Here is a 22991-nt window from a genome sequence, read left to right as displayed (position 1 = left end):
AAGCAGGGAGAGACCACTCTCAGGCTTGGAGGTGTGTGTCTCGATGAGGAAGAGGCTGGAATGTTCTCAAACTCGGACTGTTTGCCTCAGAGGAAAAATGGAGCGTGACTGATTAACAGCAGAAGGTCTTGCCTCTGTTTTYTTCAGTTGAAATGTTCAAGATTGTTTTGGTTATGTTTTTTAGTTGTGATCAAATCACACAGCCACAACAGGAATAATGGGACAGTTTTGTGGCGCTGCCCTCCCTTCATCTACTCACTCTTATACCGGACCGTATTCATCACCTAAGTRCAACATGTCGCTGCTAGTGTAACAATGACAGTTGGTTAGGAGGATGTATGAAATTGATTTGTCAGTTTGGTGAATTGCATTTGATTACTGAAAGTGCAGATATTGTATTTAATATATAGTTGACGATAAGTGCTTGTGCCATAATTTCAGAAAGACTGAAATTCTATTTCTTAAGGTTCTTTTCACTAACTGTTTTTGTTTTGTCACTGCTTTTTCCCATGRCATCCAGTCTCCCGCGTGAGCACTAACAAGCCAGAATTTGTTGATGATGTCACAGTGTTTGATGTTTTGTCACTAATGTTATAGTCCCAGTCGGTATTAGATCAAATGTTGCGGCCCTGCCGCTTGTGGGGGAAACAACCTGTAGTTACCTAGGTTACCCCATTGGTTCACAGCCAAAACATTTTTCAAATGCAATTTTTTTGTTGTTTCAACATTGCTTGCGTTCTCACTACTTTGAAAAAATAAATATTCTAGGGCTTCCCTCATGCGCCTTTACATGATGGTGCTAGCAGCCGAGTGAGTGCTACCGGCTACCGACCGGAACATTAAGCTAGCCAAGACAAACACACAAAAAAAGAAGTAGTGAGTGGCGTTACAAACGGACTATACTAAACAAGTTAAATGTCTTACCTATGATTAAATGTTTTCTACACACATAGCTACCTTTAGCCTACTCAGACACCAGGGCCCCACATCTCCCACGCCGAGAATAGCCTGAAGCCACAGGGCTCTTCTCGCAGGCTCCATTTCCCTGTGTGGGAGCATTTGGAACCGCTGGTCGTGATTTTTGACCTGGTTACATGTACATTGAACAACACAGCAGATTTTCTCCATGTTTTGTTATTTCTGTCTACCAAAAAATGGATGACAAAGTTGGCTCTTTTACACTGGGGGTCATTGGGAAATAAGTTTTGTTTTCCCCAATTTGTGGGCATGGTTGAGGGGAATTCCTTATTATTATGTGAATAGCGACATGGACTATCGATGTTCAGAGATTTGATCCTGTTCTGTTGTCAACATAATGTTTATAGAGTTTTAATCTCTCAGAATTCACCATTGTCACGTTATGGCCTTATTGTTAAGCTATATTTTAACATTTTAAATTCATCTGTTTTTCAGCTTCCCTGTTGGAGCTGTCTTCTTTTATCATTATTTATTGTTTCAAGTTCAAATGATGTCCATGTACTGGAACCTAAGCTATTAAGTGGTTATTATTGTTCATCTCTTCATGACTGTGGATGTAGTGGCATGTACTACTGCCATATTGCATAATACATACTATGAATGCATCTGTTCTTTGGTAGTACACATGTCCAATTCCCTCTTTCGTATGAACTCGGAGGATAGTGCCAAAAATAGTCTATTAAAGAAGTTAGATTTTTTTTWTATATATGTAAATGGCATGCTAGAAGGGTCTAGACATTTTCTTTGCGATTCCACTTGTTTTTGAGGAACTTARCCAAAATAGAATACAACGTTGCTGAGACAATTTCATGTGTACATCTTAAGAACTGCATCACTATACTGAGAGCTTTTCCGTTTTTAAGTATTTGGATGTTTTTGGAGATTTGTTCATGTTTTTTCAGTGCCACCATACTGCACAACGAGGAAGTGAATTGCTGGTTGGGGTAAGTTTCTCAAACAAATGAAATAGCAAAAAAGTTTCTGGACCCTTCCATAACATGCCATTTATATCCACCCATCAAAGTTCTCTGGGTGGATATAAATTAGAATCCACACAGGAAGTGGCTCTCAGGTTCTCTCTACTGTCTGAAACCCAGTTGGGTGGGTGAGACATCTTTACCATTACATCTTCTTTGCCACTCAAAATATAGTTGTGGTTCAAGGCCCTCAGCTTTGACCAACCAATATCATCACCTCCTTCCTAAACCTGACACATTTCCCTTGAGTTCAAGCTTGCCTTTTTCTTATCACGCCTTACTTATAGTGCACTGTATGTCATTGCATATATTATCCTAGCTACAGATTGTATGCCAGATAATGTGATATAACCAAAGATTTTTGGGGTCCAGTAACCAAAGACTTATAATAGGTAATATCACATTAACTGGCATACTATCTGTAGCTAATATTCTCCCTATTTTATTTTTCTGTTAGCAAGCTCAAGGCTACTTAATTTGGTGTCCTTCAAGCAGTCCACTGTGGGTTCTTTGTATTGAAACGGGGCAATGTATATCACTGGCTTTAAATGTGATTACTTTGGTGACAGCGGCAATTCAACCTTTTTTTATTGGCTTTGAACAATAGTTTTGTATGATCAAATTGCAATGTGAGTCAAGAATTGGACACTTGTTTTGGTTGTGTGTGCTTAATAGGTGTCATGGAAATCAACACTTTAATTTGACTATTGTATTTTTGATATCCCTTTAAATCATGATGTTATAAAATGTGCAATAATTTCCATGTTGGATCTTAAAATCAGAGCATTATATCAAATAGTTTGATTTCATGCACTCCTGTGTCGTCTCTGGCTTCTTTAATGTGATGCCAAGCTATTATCAAATRGATTACCTAACGTTTGATTGATTGTGATTGAATTAAACCATGCAACAATTAACTCATTAATAACCTGGTGCACCACGGAAGAGTTAGTTTATATAAAGCGGCTATCTCCCAAATCCATTCTTAAATGGTGGCAAGTAGCCTAGTGGTTAGAGTGTTGGGCCAGTAACCAAAAGGTTGCTAGATCGAATCCTTGAGCTGACAAGGTAAAAATCMGTCGTTCTGCCTCTGAACAAGGCAGTTATAACCCACTGTTCCTAGGCCGTCATTGTAAATAAGAATTTGTTCTTAACTGACTTGACAAAMYWWSYWTKAWTWWTTTTWWWWAKWWSAWGATCTTTTATATCAATAGCAGTCAATCAGTCATTAATTATTCTTTACATAATATCAGTCTCATCTGAAAGTCGTAAAATTCTTGGTTATCTGCACGAACCCAGCCTTTACTATGAATCATCCATACACACATTGGCTCAATTATTTATTTACTAACTAATTAAACAATTACAGAATATACAATACATAATAACATACAGTAAATACTGTCCCTAGTGGACTAAACAAAAAGTTTGGTTATAACACAATAGATTCAGAGGAAAAGGGGAGGTTCAGAAGGAAGATTAAGGAAAGGGTCTCTATCGGACATGGGAAGCTATTCTCACAAATACCCATGCCACTAATGATCGCTCGTTCGGAGAAAGGTAATGCATTGTATTTATGTGAAGCTGGCTTCGATAGTTGAGCTGGTGGTGTGAGGCTCTGGTTTGCCCAGTTGATGTCGCCATTGTCCTTTGTAGATTCTTCCGGGTCGTTGTGGAGTGAGATGTTGTGATTTTCTGCTTCGGTCAATGTTCTTACTAGATTTGCTACCTTTCCAGCTGCAGTCTGTTAGGCTGTAATCTAGGACTCACTTCTTGAGTGATCAATAGTTCAGAGTTCATACCATTTCAAGTGTGGAGCAAGCTCTCACGTGTTCTGGCCTGCAGGGTGGAAATTACAATTAGCCCTTTTTAAACATGAGGACCTCACGGTATTTGGTGACTTTTCGTCACAGGAGCTTATATTCTAGAGTGGAAAAGGGGTTGGTTCATCATTTCCAACCAATGTCTATTCACTTGGGGTGTGGCTACTGACTGGGCACAAGTTACCAAAAACAAAGATTTTCATTTTTGAAGACTAAATCACATTATCTTTTCAAAAGTATTCTTATACTTCGTTAGACATTTTATCCCACATTCAGATGCAAGCCTCATAACTGAGGAACCTGTCTAAACAGAGTTAGGGTAATGTGGCTGTGTTGTCTTTCATGAGGTCACAAATACGAAACAAAACAGACCGGGTCGTAGCTGGCTTCTCCACTGACTGTTTCCACATTCTCTAAATGAGGAATAATGTTTCATTCTCCAATTCGGGAGGTAGGAGTATTTGGTGGGAGAGTCCCTTTGTCTTACTGTGACACTCTATACTGCATGTTGCAAGGGAGAAGAGGGCCTCTGCCAGGAATTTATGGAGCTGTTGCAAAAACTGCCCCCTCCTGACAGGAGGGGGGGTCACATCACTGCTAGAGGGCTAGAGTCATGACATTGTCAGACGCTGAATGTTAGGATAATATTTATAAATAAATGTGTTTCCGATCTACTGTGAGTGAGGTTGCTTGTCAGGTATGTTCATTTTATTTCACCTTTTATTTAACCAGGTAGGCCAGTTGAGTACAAGTTCTCATTTACCTCTGCGACCTGGCCAAGATAAAGCAAAGCAGTGCGACATAAACACAGAGTTACGCATGGGATAAACAAACATACAGTCAATAACACAATAGAAAAATCTATACGCAGTGTGTGCAAATGTAGTAAGATTAGGGAGGTAAGGCAATAAATAGGCCATAGTGTAGAAATAATTACAATTTAGCATTAACGCTGGAGTGATAGAGGTGCAGAAAATGAATGTGCAAGTAGAGATACTGGGGTGCAAAGGAGCAAAAAAATAACAATATGGGGATGAGGTAGTTGGGTTGTTTACAGATGGGCTGTGTACAGGTGCAATGATCGGTAAGCTGCTCTGACAGCTGATGCTTAAAGTTAGTGAGGGTGATATAATTCTCCAGCTTCAGTGATTTTTGCAATTCGTTCCAGTCATTGGCAGCAGAGAACTGGAAGGAAAGGCATCCAAAGGAGGAGTTGGCTTTGGGAATGACCAGTGAAATATACCTGCTGGAGCGCGTGCTACGGGTGGGTGCTGCTATGGTGACCAGTGAGCTGAGATAAAGCGGGGATTTACCTAGCAAAGACTTATAGATGACCTGGAGCCAGTGGGTTTGGCGACGAATATGAAGCGAGGGCCAGCCAACGAGAGCATACAGGTCGCAGTGGTGGGTGGTATATGGGGCTTTGGTGACAAAACGAATGGCACTGTGATAGACTACATCCAATTTGCTGAGTAGAGTGTTGGAGGCTATTTTGTAAATGACATCGCCGAAGTCAAGGATCGGTAGGATAGTCAGTTTTACGAGGGTATGTTTGGCAGCATGAGTGAAGGTAGGCTTTGTTTGTGAAATAGGAAGCCGATTCTAGATTTAATTTTGGATTGGAGATGCTTAATGTGAGTCTGGAAGGAGAGTTTACAGTCTAACCAGACACCTAGGTATTTGTAGTTGTCCACATATTCTAAGTCAGAACCGTCCAGAGTAGTGATGCTAGACGGGCGGGCAGGTGCAGGCAGCGATCGGTTTGAAGAGCATGCATTTAGTTTTAATAGCATTTAAGAGCAGTTGGAGGCCACGGAAGGAGTGTTGTATGGCATTGAAACTTGTTTGGAGGTATGTTAACACAGTGCCCAAAGAAGGGCCAGAAGTATACAGAATGGTGTCGTCTGCGTAGAGGTGGATCAGAGAATCACCAGCAGCAAGAGCGACATCATTGATGTATACAGAGAAAAGAGTCGGCCCCAGAATTGAACKCTGTGGCACCCCCATAGAGACAGAGAGGTCCGGACAACAGTGAAATATATCTGAGAAGTAGTTGGTGAACCAGGCGAGGCATTCAATTGAGAAACCAAGGCTGTTGAGTCTGCCAATAAGAATGCGGTGATTGACAGGGTCGAAAGGCTTGGCCAGGTCGATGAAGACGGCTGCACAGTATTGTCTTTTATCAATGGCGGTTACGATATCGTTTAGGACATTGAGCGTGGCTGAGGTGCACCCATGACCAGCTCGGGAACCAGATTGCATTGCGGAGAAGGTACGGTGGGATTCGAAATGGTCGGAGATCTGTTAACTTGGCTTTCGAAGACTTTAGAAAGGCAGGGTAGGATAGATATAGGTCTGTAACAGTTTGGGTCTAGTGTCTCCCCCTTTGAAGAGGGGGATGACCGTMGCAGCTTTCCAATCTTTAGGAATCTCAGACGATACGAAAGAGCGGTTGAACAAGTTAGTAATAAGGGTTGCAACAATTGCGGCGGATCATTTTAGAAAGAGAGGGTCCAGATTGTCTAGCCCAGCTGATTTGTAGGGGTCCAGATTCTGCAGCTCTTTCAGAACATGGGCTATCTGGATTTGGGTGAGGAGAAAGGGAGATGGGGGAGGCTTGGGCAAGTTGCTGTGGGGGGGTGCAGAGCTGTTGACCAGGGTAGCCAGGTGGAAAGCATGGCCAGCCGCTTGTTGAAAATGCATATTGAAATTCTCGTTTACCGTAGATTTATCGGTGGTGACAGTGTTTCCTAGCCTCAGTGCAGTGGGCAGCTGGGAGGAGGTGGTCTTATTCTCCATGGAGTTTGTGCTACAGGATGCACATTTCTGTTTGAAAAAGCTAGCCTTTGCTTTTCTATGCATACTAAAATCATTCAGGGATTTTTCCTATATAGCTACATATTTTCCATTAGTAAATGTGATTATTTTTACACACGGATCTAATTATGTAATTGATGGTCAACTCCAGTCCTCGAGGGCCTGATTGGTGTCATACTTTTGCCCCAGCCCCAGCTAACACACCTGACTCCAATAATCAAAAAAGTATTAATCACTATAGAGCTCCACAGTGGAGTCATAATTCCCATAAAACCTAGCGGTCAAACAGGGAAATGAMTCCAATAGTTGTTCTACCATTCATTTTTCCCATAAGGGATTTTAGAAACACTTAAAATAAGGACTGTGTTTCGTGTAGGCTTAGCCTGGCGTGACGTTACTTACCTGCAAGTAAGCATTTCATTGGACGATGTATACCATGCGTATCCCGTACATACGACTAATAAAACTTGAAACTGAAACTAATCATGATCTTCAGTTTAGAATGTAATTTGTTTCATATGCTGTGTTTGCTATGGATGGGGAAAAAGTGAGACACCTCTCCAGCCCCCGAAGACTGAAGTTGCCCGTCCTTGAAATGCACTACATGACCAAAAGTATGTGGACATCTGCTCGTCAAACATCTCATTCCAAAATCATGGACATTAATATGGAGTTGGCCCCCCTTTTGCTGCTATAACAGCCTCCACTCTTCTGGGAAGGCTTTCCACTACATGTTGGGACATTTCTGCAGGGACTTGCTTCCATTCAGCCACAACAGCATTAGTGAGGTCGGGCACGCACAGTTTACCGGGGCAGCTCTAGCAGGGCAGAAATTTCACAAACTGACTTGTTGGAAAGGTGGCATTCAATGATTGTGCCACGTTGAAAGTCACTGAGCTGATCCTAAAAAAAAAWTGAGAACCAGTCCTTCCCACCCCTGTATCAACTCCTAGCCTATCCAGTGGCGACCCGTCATTCAGGGCAGAGCCCCACCTGTTGTTTTTTTTGTGGGGGGGGCTTGCCTGTTTTGCATGTTATTTTGGCATTAATATGTGTAACATATCAAACGATATATATCATTGAGTTAATAAAGCCACGTACAAACATCGTTCCTTTTTTGGCAGCTKCAAAATACAGGTGTTTCAGCCAAGCTCAGTGCTTTCTGTGGTGTTTGGGCAAGCCAGCAGAAAATATGGAGCGTTGCGCTGTGATTGGCTCAGTTTTCTGTCACTCATGGGGACTTAACGTCACTGACAAATGTAAGAGGAGACATTGAAAGTTCTAGCCCTTCAGCTGCTGCCACAGAAGTGCCCATCCAAGAAGGCTCAGAGGTCATTTGCCACAGATAAAATGATGTCAAATCACGTTATATCTACAGTAGCTTTGATTGAACTGATCATGTCAACGTCATACTTTAAAAATCTTAGCTAGCAGTCATGAATCAAGTCGACAATCTACTGGGAAATCCTTTTTAATCATTGTCATATGAAGATAAATTATAGATAAAACGCATCGGTGGACAAACATTACACAAGTTGGAAAATTGCAAATTCAATGAGTGGTTTGGAAGGAATCAGTGACAGTGGCTGTGGTCCCAAATCTGGGATTAAGGGGCTCTTTTCCAAGTTTAAAATGATAAACCTTCAACATTGGCCATGCTGTCAATGAAGCATGATTTGTGCCGCGTACAAAACTTCTGTTAACTTGGAGGACCGCCGTGCCACCTTCCTGTTCAAATGAGCCGAGCACAACAATGTGAGTCCAGAAATGTATTGTATGCTGCGTCATAAATGCTGTAACATGCAAGGGAGATATGTATACTGTAGCTAAGAAAGTAATACTAGGTGTATATTGTGTAGTAAGATGTTAGTAGCCCATGTGCCTCACCCCAATAATTTGGTCTATTTACCCCTCATAATTTCACCTACTGTTCGGACTGTTCTACTGTAGCCTATAACCTGTTTTAGAGAAATGTAATCATTGAATATTGTAAGAGCTTTCATTGTCTGCTTATATGCCCCTTTTATTTATCCTACAGTTCTAACTTGGTGTACAGGGAGAGCACTGTACGAACGCCCATGTTCTGAATTCTGTCGCTGTACATTTCAAAAGTGCTAAACAAATAGTTATATTGACTAATGTTATGTCTGTCCTAGCTCGCTCATTGTCTTAATCGAAATTACGGATTGCCTCTTATCTACTTGTCGTCCCCTTATGCAATAGTTTGTAATAGTTGTCATTAGAAACCACATTTGTGCCGTATTCGGAAGTTTGGATGACTGAGGTTCCCAAAGTAAACTGCCTTTTACTCAGGTCCAGAAGCTAGGATATGCATACAATTGGTAGTATTGGATAGAAAACACTCTAAAGTTTCCAAAACTGTTAAAATAATGCCCGTGAGTATAACAGAACTGATATGGCAGGCGAAAACCCGAGGAGAATCCATCCGGAATTTTTTGTTGTTGAGCTCACCACTCATTGAAATGGCTCTTTGGGAATATCAATGGAATACCTCCCAGATTTCAGTTCTTAGGGCTTCCAGTAGATGTCAACAGTCTTTAGAAAGAGTTTCAGGCTTGTTTTTTGAAAAATTAGCTAGAATTTGTAGTTTTTCTCTGTGGCTCCCATTTTGACTGTAGTATTGTGGCGCATGTCACGCACTTTATTTTTTCTCCAGTAATAAACATACTATTCTCCATCTTAAATGTTATTGTTTATTTACATATTAGGGTACCTGAGGTTTGATTAGAAACGTTGTTTGACTTGTTTGGACAAAGTTTATTGGTCACTTTTGAGATTCATTTGTATGCATTTTGAATGAGGGAAACCGGTGGATTACTGAATCATGCGCAAACTAAACTTACTTTTTTGGGATATAAAGAAGGACTTTATCGAACAAAGGGACCATTTGTTATGTAGCTGGGACCCCTGGGATTGCAAACGGAGGAAGATCATCAAAGGTAAGTGATTTATTTTAGCGCTATTTCTGACTTTTGTGACACCTCTGCTTGTTTGGAAAATGTTTGTAATGCTTTTGTATGCGGGGCGCTGTCCTCAGATAATCGCATGGTATGCTTTCGCCGTAAAGCCTTTTTGAAATCTGACAGAGCGGCTGGATTAACAAGACGTTAAGCTTTTAAACGATGTAAGACACTTGTATTTTCATGAATGTTTAATATTACTAWTTTTTTTATTTTTTGGGGCACAATTTTTTGGCACAATTTCACCGGATGTTGTCGAGATGGTGCGCTAAGCGGCACGCCTATCCCAAAGAGGTTGTTTAAGCAAGTCAGCCATATCAGCTATGTTTTTTAAAGACAGTAAATGAGGCTGAATGAACTGTTTCGCTGCCAGACAACGCTCCGCTGATAGCCAGGTGTAGCAGTGGTAAGATGTTGGGACAGCTTTATGTAGGCCCTAACAGTTTGTGGGCACCGTTTGTCACCATTATAGTGCAATTCGTATATTGTTTAGTGTTGTGTAGTGGCATTGCTGGCATGTATTCCACTTTTCTTTTTTTCTGCGCCCCACCAAGATGTACATGGTAAAATCGCCACAGCCTATCAAGTCACCATAACAAAACAGACTATAGATCAGTGTTGTGACCCAACTCGTTTTCATACCATTCAGGTTCCCGGGTGCTTATTTGGTGCCTAGCGTTCTGCTGGAGGTGAGTATCCCAGCTTGCGTTGCAACTTGTCAAGCCGAGGAAGAGATGGGATAGAAAAATGGAGGACAGGAAGAGGGAAATAAAGAAGGGCTTGTGAATTTCTGGATTTCTTTTGAGTTTGAGGTGAAATATTAAGATAAAGAACGCTTTGTTAGGGATCGATTATCTGTGTTTCCGATGGGAGTAACCATGTTGCGTTACAAATGTCTGATTCGAGCTCAAACGTGTTGCAATGATGAGACCTGGTTGTATTTAGACTTTCGCGCGCGCTTTAGTTAGTAGTTAGCTACATGTCAAAAGACATTGCAAACGTAGTCAAGGTTAGGGGGCTAGCAATTCAACGATTGCTGATATCATTGGTGTTATGTGATTTTTAACTAGTTGTAACGACAACGGTGAAGAAAATGTGCTTCTTGAAGCTAGCCATAGCATCGATAGCCTGTCAGTTGCTAGRTAGGTAAACTTGCCATTCAGTGTAATGACGACGTTAGCTTGCTTACTTGTTAACTAGCTACTTAATTGTCACTCGACCCCTAGTTTGTGAACCAGTTTAAATTGACTATTTTGAGTCCACATCACTTCTTGACAAGCTACATTTTAGACTTCAAGGCKTATTGTTACACCTACTATAATGTACAACAAATGTTATTCCACATAATTTACTAAAATGAAAGGTAGCTGTGTGGCCTGACCAGTTCTGCTGCAGAATAATTCATTCAGCCATTCGCAAACATATCCCTCATTTACCAAAAGAACCCATCTAAACCGATAGTGACAACCTGGAAATGCACCCAATGATGGCATACTGCTTATGCCATAAACCCTTTTGTCAACTTGAACATAAGCAGATAGCTATGTCCATTAACAGTAAAATATTAACCTGCCTTCCCCATATCCTGGAAACACGACGTTGAATTTCATTGAATTCTACGTCGGTCATAAATGAGCGTTTGTATCGGGACATAATCTATTTTAACTTACTTTACCAGTTGTCTGTGTGGTAGGTCCTTTGGAAGGTAGGAATGTGAGACAATATATCCACAGGAAAGTATATTTACATAAACGTTTCAAAGCACTGTTAGTGCCTATAGTGCATAAGATAAATACATAAAGTATATCATACAGTACATTCAAAGTAACTTAGACCTCTTGACTTTWTCCACATTTTGTTACGTTACAGCCTTATTCTAAAATGGATTAAATGAATTGTTTTTCTCATCAATCTCCACACAATACCTCATAATGACAAAGCGAAAACAAGTTTTCAATTTCTTTTGCAATTGTATAAAAAAATAAAAACAGAACTACCTTATTTCTATAGTATTCAGACCCTTTTCTATGAGACTCGAAATTGAGCTCAGGTGCATCTTGTTTCCATTGATCATCCTTGAGATGTTTCTAAAACTTGATTGGAGTCCACCTGTGGTAAATTCATTTGATTGGACATGATTTGGAAAGGCACACACCTGTCTATAAGGTCCCACAGTTGACAGTGCATGTCAGCAAAAAGAAAACAAGCCATGAGGTCAAGGGAATTGTATCYAGGCACAGATCTGGGGAAGGGTACCAAAACATTTCTGAAGCATTGAAGGTCCCCAAGAACACTGCCTGACCAAACTGAGAAATTAGGGGAGGGCATTGGTCAGGGAGGTGACCAAGAACCCGATGGTGACTTAAACGGAGCTCCAGAGTTCCTCTGTGGAGATGGGAGAACCTTCAATAACGACAACCATCTCTGCAGCACTCCACCAATCAGGCTTTTGTGGTAGAGTGGCCAGACGGAAGCCACTCCTCAGTAAAAGACCCATGACAGCCCGGTTGAAGTTTGCCAAAAGGCACCTAAAGGACTCTGACCATGAGAAACAAGATTCTCTGGTTTGATGAAACCAAGGTTGAACTCTTTGGCCTGAATGCCAAGCGTCACGTCCGGAGGAAACCTGGCACCATCCCTAAAGTGAAGCGTGGTGGCAGCATCATGCTGTGGGGATATTTTGCAGTGACTGGGAGACTAGTCAGGATTGAGTGAAAGATGAACGGAGCAAAGTACAGAGATCTTTTGATGAAAACCTGCTCTAGAGCGCTCAGGACCTCAGACTGGGGTGAAGGGGGTCACCTTCCCACAGGACAACAACCCTAAGCACACAGCCAAGACAATATAGGAGTGGCTTCGGGACAAGTCCCGGACTTGAACCCGATCGAACATTTCTGGAAAGACCTGAAAATAGCTGTGCAGCGACCACTCCCCATCCAACCTGACAGAGCTTGAGGATCTACTGAGAAGAATGGGAGAAACTCCCCAAATACAGGTGTGCCAAGCTTGTAACGTCATACCCAAGAAGACTCGAGGTTGTAATTGCTGCCAAGGTGTTTCAACATAGTACTGAGTAAAGGGTCTGAATACTTAAGTGAATGTAATTTTTCATTTTAATACATGTGCAAAAATTTCTAAACCTGTTTTTGCTTTGTCATTATGGGGTACTGTGTGTAGATGAGGGGGGAAACAATTTAATCCATTTTAGCATAAGGCTGTAACGTAACAAAATGTGGAAAAAGGCGTCTGAATACTTTCTGAATGCATGATACATATACGCGTACATGTTGTGCATGTGTTTAGATGGTTCTGCTCGTGCTTCAGGTGCTAGAGATCTGAAGGCACTAACAGTACTTTGAAAAGTTGACGGAATTATACTTTCCTGTGGTTATGTTGTTTCACATTCCTACCTGCAGAAGGACTATCCACACGGACTACCAGTTAAGTTTTATTCAACATTCTGGCTTGTAGAGGTCCAAACACTAATTTCTACCCGACGTTGAATCCACTGCAGTTTAACTTTGGATCTCCAGGTTACTCTCCCCATAGACTCATCTTGAACCTAACCTAGGTGCATTCACATAATACAAATATTATAGAATATGGTATATTCAGTGGTTGAGGGTCCAGGACAGCCACAGCTTGTTAATACCCGTCACTCTGATATATCAAGCCACCACACACAACCCCTAGGTCATCATCGGTGCAATAATGTCACATCAGCTGACCTAGGTTATCTATCCTTGTTACAGAGCAAGATGTTAGGACAATGGCCACATAAATATGAACAATGTAATGCAGTATTACACAGGATTGTTGGGGTGGTACTATAGCCTATATCCACCAGGTCACTGTACAGCAGAAAGGTCATTCTACACCCCTAGAACCACATCTCTGCCGGAGGGTTTGTGAATAACCTTGTCTGTGTTCTGTGAGACCATGTCGCTCCTGATGCTGGKTGTTCTCCTGTCCTCTCTCCAGAGCCCCTGGCCTTTGAGGACGGCCAGGCAGTTCAGCTCGAGGACGGGACCACCACATACATCCACCACACTCCCAATGGTATATTAACATCAAACCTGGGCCAGATACTGCATTCACCACTCCAGGAAAGGCTTGGTGAAAGCAATAGTTGTTGTCACCTTGTTTTCTTTGGTCCAGTCCCTCACACATCAGTTAGTATTACTTCTCAAAAGGATGGAAGGAAAGGGATCTCAAACATCCACTAACSTCTAACCCCTGCAGACGGGTATGACCCCAGTGCTGTGGAGGCAGTGCAGCTGGACGATGGCAGCACAGCGTACATCCACCACCCCTTGGGCTTGCAGTTTGGCAGCACAATCCTCTGCAGCCTGGAGGAGCTGGCTGCGGACGACACCGCGGACACCATCACCACGCTGGAGAACTATGCCAATGTCTCTCTTTTTCAGTCTGTTCTATCACTCATCTCACATGTCCCTGTTTTGTGTGCATTCGTTCTGTCTCTTTCTCAGTTATTTCTCTTGCAGGCTCTGTTTTTCTTCCCCGGTCTCTTTTTGTCTTGCTCTCTCTCTCATACTAAGCAGTTGTACTTGTTGTGGTGACATAAACAATGTAGGACTTTGATTCATTATAACGCCAACTCTCCCCTTGACCATTTTCTCCCTAGACGACTGTGTCAAAGGTGGAGGTGGATGAGACCATGAACTGTACTAATGGACTCCAGGATATAGAGCCCATCGTACAGGGGTTCCCCTAAGGGTCAGCAGACATCTAAGAAGACTTTCGGCTGTGACTACGAGGGCTGTGGACGCCTCTACACCACCACACCACCTCATGGTACCACACACACACCCTCCACCCAACCCTTTTCGGTTAGTGTACCCCCTCGTGCATTTTACCAGTAGGTRTCATGAGTCTTCTCAAGTACCCCCTGTAGATAGGCCAATTTCCCCGAGTGGTCCTAGTACCCCTGGAACCACTACTCTACATTACATCACACACACCCTTCACCACAGTCAAATCAAATAAACAATTTTTTGTCACGTACACAATTTACTGCAGGTATAAAATGGGTATGTATGTGCTTGTGTGTAAGGGTTGGATGTGTAGTATCTAGGGCGCAAATTTGTTCAGGGAGACAGCTAGGGTTAGCTGTTCACCAGTCTGATTGCCTGGTGCTAGAAACTGTTTCGAYGCCTGTTGGTCCGAGACCCGATGCTCCGATACCGTTTGCCAGATGGTAACTAAGTAAACAGTCCGTGACTCATGTGACTGGAGTCCTTGATGATCTTCCTGTGCTTCCCCTGGAGGGCAGGGAGCTTGGTGGTGATGCAGCCGGTCAAGATGGTGCAGCTGTATAACTTCTTGAGGATCTGAGGGGCTATGCCAAATTTCTTCAGTTGCCTGAGGTTGAAGAGGCGCTGAAGCTTTTGACCCTCTCTACTGCAGCCCCGCTGATGCAGATGGGGACTTGCTCCCCCCCTGTTTACTGTAGTCCACAATCAACTCCTTGGTTTTGCTGACGTTGAGGAAGAGGCTGTTGTCCTGGCACCACTCTTCCATGGCTCTAACCTCCTCCCTGTAGTCTCTCTCGTCGTCGGCAATCAGACCCACCACTTTCGTGTCGTCGTGGGTGTACAGTGAGTACAGGAGGGGGCTGAGCACACATCCCTGGGGGGCCCCTGTGTGAGGGTCAGCGTGGCAGCGGTGTTGTTGCCTTCCCTCACCAGTTGGGGTCTGCCCGTCAGGAAGTCCAGGATCCAGTTGTAGAGGGAGGTGTTCAGACCCCGGGCCTGAGCTTAATGAGCTTGAAGGGGACTATGGTGTTGAAAGCTCAGCTGTAGTCAATGAACAGCATTCTCACATAGGTATTCCTCTTGTCCAGGTGGGATAGAGCCGAGTGCAGCGCAATGACGATTGCGTCGTCCGTGGATCTATTGGAGTGGTATGCAAATTGTAGTGGGTCCAGTGTGTCAGTTAAGGTGGAGCTGATGTGGTCCWTGAATAGCTTCTCAAAGCACTTCACGATGACAGAAGTCAGTGCTACAGYGCGATAGTCATTTAGGCAAGTTACCTTTGTTTGCTTGGAGACCGGAACAATGGCGGACATCATGAAGCATGTGGGGATTACAGACTGGGACGGGAAGAGGTTGAGTATGTCCGTAAACACTCCAGCCCGCTGGTCTGTGGCATGCTCTGAGGACGCCGCCTGGGATACCGTCTGAGCCGGCTGCCTTGCGAGTATTCACACGCTTAAAAGTCTTACTCACGTTGGCCATAGAGATCGAGAGCTCACAGTCCCTTTGCGCACCGGGGGCCCTRGTAGGAGGATCGGTATTGTTTACCTCTGAGTCAGAKAAAGTGTTTTAGCTGGTCTGGGAGAAGGGCATCAGTGTTTGCCACACAGCTGGCTTTCCCTTTATAAGCCYTAATCGTTTGTAGTCCTTTCCACATGCGTCGCCACCTCAAGATACCAAACACCACACACTTGTTACCACATGACAAGATGTAAATGTTATACTAACGTTGCCCCCTCTTGTTAGGTGCATGAGCGGGCTCACACAGCTGCCCGGCCATACAGGTGTGACGTGTTGACGTGTGGAAAGGCGTTCSCCACAGGTTACGGGCTGAAGAGTCACCTGRGAACACACACTGGAGAGAAACCATACAAGTGTCCTGAAGACATGTGCTTCAAGGCCTTCAAAACCTCCGGAGACCTCCAGAAACACGTCCGCACACACACAGGTAGCAGGACACACACACACRCTGCATCTTTCCCCCACCACTTCTTTCCTCAGTTTTTCTCCCCCCTCTTTTTCAGTCACTTTCTCTTTCCCCCAGTCTCCTCATATCTCTGTACTTCTCCACTGTGTGTAGAAAACATTAGGAATGCCTGCCCTTTCGGTAACATAGACTGACCAGGTGAATCCAGGTGAAAGCTATGATCTCTTATTGATGTCACCTGTTATATCCACTTCAGTCAGTATAGATGAAGGAGAGGAGACCGGTTAAAGAATMATTTTTTTTGCCTTGAGACATGGATTGTGTATGTGTGCCATTCAGAGCAAAACAAAATAWCTAAGTGCCTTTGAARAGGGTAGTAGGCCAGGCGCACCGGTTTGAGTGTGTCAAGAACTGCAGCGCTGCTGGGTTTTTCACGCTCAACAGTTTACCGTGTGTATCAAGAACGCTACCTTTCACTTTCTCTCTCTCGTTTTCTCCTTTTTTGTCTTTCCCTCCTTGTTTCCTTCCCTCTTGTTCGATGGGACACTGTTAAAGTGCCCGTTCAAGGGCTGTACGTGCTCTTCCCCCATATCTCTTTCTTTCCTTCTCTCAATCTCTTCCCCTGACATTTTGTCTTTCTCTCTGTCAGGTGAGAAGCCATTTAAGTGTCCGTTTGAGGGGTGTGGTCGTTCCTTCACCACCTCGAACATCAGGAAGGTCCACATCAGAACACACACGGGAGAGCGCCCCTACATGTGCCCTGAACCCTTCTGCGGACGAAGCTTCACCAGTGCCACCAACTACAAGAACCACATGAGAATACACACGGGTAGGACGCACCCCAAGATAAAACACACATACACACATACTACATGAGAATACACACGGGTGAGCGATTTACATGACTGTTTAGTTAGATACTTCACATTAAATAAGTACTCCTCTTTCTCTCTCTCCCCTGCTCCCTCCCTCTTTCTATCTCCCTCTCTCTCCTTTAGGAGAGAAGCCCTACCTGTGTACAGTACCTGGCTGTGGGAAGCGATTTACAGAGTACTCCAGCCTGTACAAGCACCATGTGGTTCACACACACTGCAAACCCTAAACCTGCATCCACTGTGGCAAGACCTACAGACAGCCCTCCACACTGGCCATGCACAAACGCACCACGCACAGACTTTGAGGCCACAGGGGACAGGGAAGGTATGTAGAGACACACACACTCATAATAAACACCAGCTGTGGACTCATTTCCTCTTGAAGATCTTAACAGTATTCAATTCGTTGAGGGAGCTCTGTTAACCTGAGCCGCGGTGCAACGGTCCATGGCCCGTGACGTGAACGGACAAAAGCGGTGAGGGAGGAGCTCCCTTCTCAAATTGAACAATAATCTGCGCCGCTCGGTCATGTTGTCAACAAGGCAGCATGGTGCGTCGTCCAGAAACATACAATCTATTATGTGAGAACACAGAATCCTACTCATTACTCCACGTGCTCCATCTAGCCTAGGCTACGTCACGTTTGTTTTAAGCCGACTTTGCCGCYGGCTTTGAACGGGGCACCTGGCTCATGACCGGGAGGCTACCCGCTTCCAAAACAAATGCAATCACTTTTAACACGGTGCTAACTCCTCTCACCGGAGTAACCCGGGCCAGATAATCGAATCCCCTCATTCGTTAATGACCCGCCTCTCCGTTTTCTCTTTTGCAAAAGCGATGAATGACCATTCACAGGCCTCCTTCCTGGAAGGGGCGGCGCAGAAAGAGGATGAGTCGGATTCCCAGACGTCATTGGCTCTCAGGTAGTCCTACTTTCCTATCTAGTGATTCCACTTGTGTGATATGGAAAGAAAAGGGCATACATTTTCCATTCCCATTCTTTTGATAGCTGCGTGCTCAGTTCTAGTACATGCTGTCACCACAGTCCCAAGCTGTTCTGTTTCTCAGAACTTGAGTGTATTATAAAAACAGTTGGTTCTCTTCTGGCAGGTGGGTCTGTCGGAAGAGGACCTACAGGCGCTTGGCACGGCTATCACCATGGTAATGCGGGACGGCACAACCATCGCCCTGCCGGCCCAGCAGACGGACACGACCGCCATGGGACACCGCCGCATTACCATGGTTACAGGGGAGGGCAAGGAGCTGCAGCAGGTAGGTTACACGCACGTATTCCTTAGCCCACACTAGGCTAAATGTATGAAGCAGTATTTGCTCTTGCATGTCAATGTTTGTGCTGTAAAGTGGATCATCATGTTTCTGGTGGTTTGTCTTTCCTCTCCAGGTTGCCATAGTGACGTCGGAGGGTGTTATGACAGGCGGCTCGCAGGGCTCTGGCCCTCACTACCAGCAGGTGGCGCTGCTGGCCACGGCTAACGGCACACCGATTGCTTTTCAGGTCAGTTCATGCACACAGAGGTTAAGAACTTGTCAAGTTGCACTCTTAGCATTATACAGTGTGGTGTGTGTGTGTGTGTGTGTGTGGCTGGAGGAGCAGCAGACATTGGAGGAGGCCATCAGCATGGCGACAGCTGCCATCCAGCAGGGAGGGCTGGTTCAGGACGAGGACACATGAGGGGAGCTGCTGAGACACACCTACCCCCCCAAACAGAGCATCTTTCCCTGGGTACGACACGGTACCTGCTCCCCTTAGCGCCAACCAGCTCCACAGCACTCCTGGAGCCCTGTCTCCTGCCACAGACACAGAGTGAGCAGAACTCCTATCTCAGAACTCAGAACCAATCAGAGAGACTTCGAGAAGCCGTTGTCATGGATACTGGCTTTAGAATGTTCAGATGTGAGCATGAGCAGATCAATCTTTGTTTGTTTAACCACAATACAGTAGCATACTCATTCTTCTGAGAAGCTGGAGTTTAGATTTCACCTCCCAATCTTTGTAATCATAATACAATAAGTTTTGGTTTGGTTTTGCAACACTGACTGCAATGATTTTTCCTGGGCCAGTACTGTGTACTTCTGTGTCTACTCATCAAGCTCTAAAACGTGGAAGTTTTGGTTTGGAGGACACTCTTCATCYGTGAAAGAATCCATCTGTTTAATCTGCTCTGAGTGATGCTGTCGGTCTAAGGAGCTAAAAGTTGCATTGTCTAAATCGTTGAAGAAATGAACAAAATCACAGAGTCCAATATGATATAATGCTGTACTGTTTATCTGGACCTGTGCTGAGGTGTAAATTCGTCAATAAATAGTTTTTTTTTGTGTGTGTTTGTGGTTCTACCAGACAATTTATATGGGCATTATCTTTTCACCACCAGGGGTCAGACTCGCACCTAGAATACCCTGAACAATTACCATGTTTTGGAGGAAGTCCTTGATTCAGACAATTGCTGAATCGAAAAGTTTCTTGACTTCATAAACTGTAGGAAAAAAGTACAGGAAAGGGCTAATTGCTGCTAATTCTTTCCTAAATGTTACACTTTTCTTTGGGAAATAAATTTTCTGCGAATAGATTTTTATGGAGTTGTCCTTTCAGAAAGATAAGATTCTTGTCTTTTATCTTTACTGACTTGAGTCTCCCCTAATGTGAAATTTTGTTTGAGGCATCGTGTACATGTTAAACACAAGACAAGCAGTACAAACTGCATCTTAAATGTATGTAAATCTAGCCTACTGATCCTGTTCAGTGGTATGGGTAAAGGGAACGAGAGACACGAGTCTTTGAATAGAGTGTTGTAATGAAACAACTCCAATCATGACAACAAAAAGTGGTTGGAAAAATCAACTTTGGGATCAAAATAGACAAAGAGAGAAGACAAAACATGAGGTCTCCATTGGATCTTTGCATTCCACCGCCAGCTGTCTCCACCTTTCATTTGTTATGAGTTGCCAATGTTGCGGCCACACCCACCCTGCATCCTGCCTGCCTCACACAAAAGGGGATGGCCAAGCAACACCCCAGCCCCCCCCCCCATGATCAGTGCATTCCAGCCCAGCCACGTACCAACCAGTCCCCTCTTTATCACGACACTCATGGTGGTAGTAGTTGTGGCGTACGGTGGGTGTAGCTTCACCTATTCCAGATAAGACTCACAGTCAAGGACCTGTGTTTACGTCTAATTAAAGAAGTCCAGGGGAAACTAAACACACAGAGGTATGGTGATCTGGCTCTCATCGCTGTTCACAAGGAGGGCCTTTATCTACACCAGCTCCCACCAGGCAGAACACACGAAACCCTTCCTCCACCCCTTCTTTCTTTCCTCTGCTTAGTCGCTCTGTTCTCCCTTGACAACAGCACCTGATTGGCTGGGCGGCTGTGACATCACGCCTCATCGAGACCAACAGCTGCAGCAAGGAAGAGACGGAGGAGGTTGAGAGAGCAGTGGCGAAGGAGTGGAAGTGAAGCGAGAAACAGAGTAACTATAGAGATTTGAGAAAGAACAACAGATGAGAGGAACAAAGAAAGACGTAAGAGGAGGTTAGGAGAAATATAGAGCAGAGCCAGAAAGTGGAGAGCTTTGGCCAACCTGTGTTTCCTCTCTATTGTGGTCCACCTGGCTCTCCGTGCTCCCTCGCTTTCCGTGTTTATTGTGTTTACTGACACACGTGTTAGAGCGGCCTTGGCTACATCCTGTCTCAGGGAGAGGAGAATAGAGCCTACGCCTAGCACCAACACACACATACTAACCCTGAAGCCTAGCACCAACACACACACATACTAACCCTGAAGCCTAGCACCAACACACACATACTAACCCTGAAGCCTAGCACCAACACACACATACTAACCCTGAAGCCTAGCACCAACACATTCTCAGTCCCACACACAAACTCCCCGAAACCTAGCACTCAGCAAACCCCCCTCGTAGCCTGTAATCATATCCTCTTCAGCTAAATGATGCCAGACCACTGTTTCCTAAAGACTCACTGGTGGGTTGGGGAGGATTCCCTTTGGGTTACAATTTCAGACTACTTTTAGACCTGACTAAACATTGGTTTTGTTGACTTGGTGGCCCAAAAGCTTTAGATGGGTCTCAGCACAAAACAATGTGCTCTCCATTGAGCTGGGTGAAGTTAGAAGACTTCTTATCTGTCTTGCTGGGGGCCGATAGGGTGGCTGGCTCTAGCCATAACTAAAACAACAGACCTCTCCTGTGGTATAATCAGCCTTTATCTTGGTTTACTAATCTGATGAACAGAGACATTCTCAGGAATTGGCTTCCTGCCACAGGTAATCACAATGCAATGCACCCTGGGAAGGAGGTCAAGTTACAACCTGTAACCGACAGGAGTGGCCCTCTGATGTTGATCTGAATACTATGAACAGGGCCGGTTTAATGCAGGAGATTTACCGAGGCTGAAGCCCCTGGGCCCAGGCCTGTGGGGGGCCCAAGAGGCAGCAAGAAAAGTAATTCAAAAATACATATATACTGTATTAGATATGAAGTACATATTTTAGATTTTTTTTACTGCAACAGGAGGATTCAGGAGCCTGCTCTCAATGAGTGTAGACAGCCTGCTGCCACCGCTCTGCTAATTGTCAGATGGGGGAGGAGAGGAGGTAAGGAGCCCTGCCATGATTGGGTAACTGATTCATCAAAATAAACTGCATAATAAATACATGTGACAGGTAAATTGTGAGTCAGGGGCCCAAGAGGCAAAACGTTTAGAAAAAAAACATTTAGCCCGCTCTCAATGTTCAAAATACACCAGAGAGCATAATTTAGCCACGGAGGACAAATAGTTATTTTTTTAATTAACTAGATAAAAAAAATGTCACAAGCGCTAACAGGTAACTGCCAACATAAAGTGTCTTAAAAGGGTGTTGGGCCAGCACAAGCTGCCAGAACAGCTTTAATGTGCCTTGGCATAGATTCTACAAGTGGACCTAAACCATGCCAGGAAAATACACCCACACACAATAACATAAACTTTGTGTCCCTCATTGACTCAAGTGTTTCCTTTATTTTGGCAGTAACCGGTTGCTTACAGTCGGGAAGGCTGCAATTTGGGCAGCATGCGCGCCAAACATCCAGCTTGTTGCATTGTGGCCGTAGACATATACTGAGCAAAAATATAAAAGCAACATGTAAGGTATTGGTCCGATGTTTCATGAGCTGAAATAAAAGATCACAGAAATGTTCCAAACGCACAAAAATAGTATTTGTCCATTTAAAAAAATATATAATTTGTTTACATCCCTGTTATTGAGCATTTCTCCTTTGCCAAGATAATCCATCCACCTGACAGGTGTGGTACATCAAGAATTTAATTAAACAGCATGATCATTACACAGGTGACCTTGTGCCGGGGACAATAAAAGGCCACTAAAATCTTCAGTTTTGTCACACAACACAATGCCACAGATGTCTCTGTTTTGAGAGAGAGTGCAATTGGCATGCTGACTGCAGGAATTGCATGTTCATTTTTCTACTATAAGCCACTTCCAATGTACTTTAGAGAATTTGGCAGTACGTCCAACCGGCCTCACAACCGCAGACCACGCCAGCCCAGGACCTCCACATCCGTCTTCTTTACCCGTGGGATCGTCTGAGACCAGCCACCTGGACAACCGAAGAATTTCTGCACAAACTGTCAGAAACCGTCTCAGGGAAGCTCATCTGCATGCTCGTCGTCCTAACCATGGCCTTGACATGACTGCAGTTTGGTATTGTAACTGACTTCATTGGGCAAATGCTCACCTTTGATGGCCACTGGCATGCTGAAGAAGTGTGCTCTTCACGGATGAATCCCGGTTTCAAC

The 22991-nt window shown here is 44.1% G+C and overlaps 1 long non-coding RNA gene and 1 pseudogene across 1 annotated transcript; both read left to right on the top strand.

Annotated features, from left to right (window-relative positions):
• The first annotated feature begins 10273 nt into the window (after nucleotides 1–10273).
• LOC139022532 (uncharacterized) lies at nucleotides 10274–13830 on the top strand. The gene is made up of 3 exons (XR_011479796.1): nucleotides 10274–10388; nucleotides 13558–13635; nucleotides 13819–13830. It is a non-coding gene; the product is annotated as an uncharacterized lncRNA (long non-coding RNA).
• Nucleotides 13831–13860: 30 nt separating this feature from the next.
• Nucleotides 13861–19496, top strand: LOC111962841 (zinc finger protein 76-like; annotated as a pseudogene).
• The last annotated feature ends 3495 nt before the right edge of the window (nucleotides 19497–22991 follow it).

Source organism: Salvelinus sp. IW2-2015, linkage group LG1, assembly GCF_002910315.2.
Source record: "Salvelinus sp. IW2-2015 linkage group LG1, ASM291031v2, whole genome shotgun sequence".
Lineage (NCBI taxonomy): Eukaryota > Metazoa > Chordata > Actinopteri > Salmoniformes > Salmonidae > Salvelinus > Salvelinus sp. IW2-2015.
This window is presented reverse-complemented; position numbering and strand designations above follow the sequence as displayed.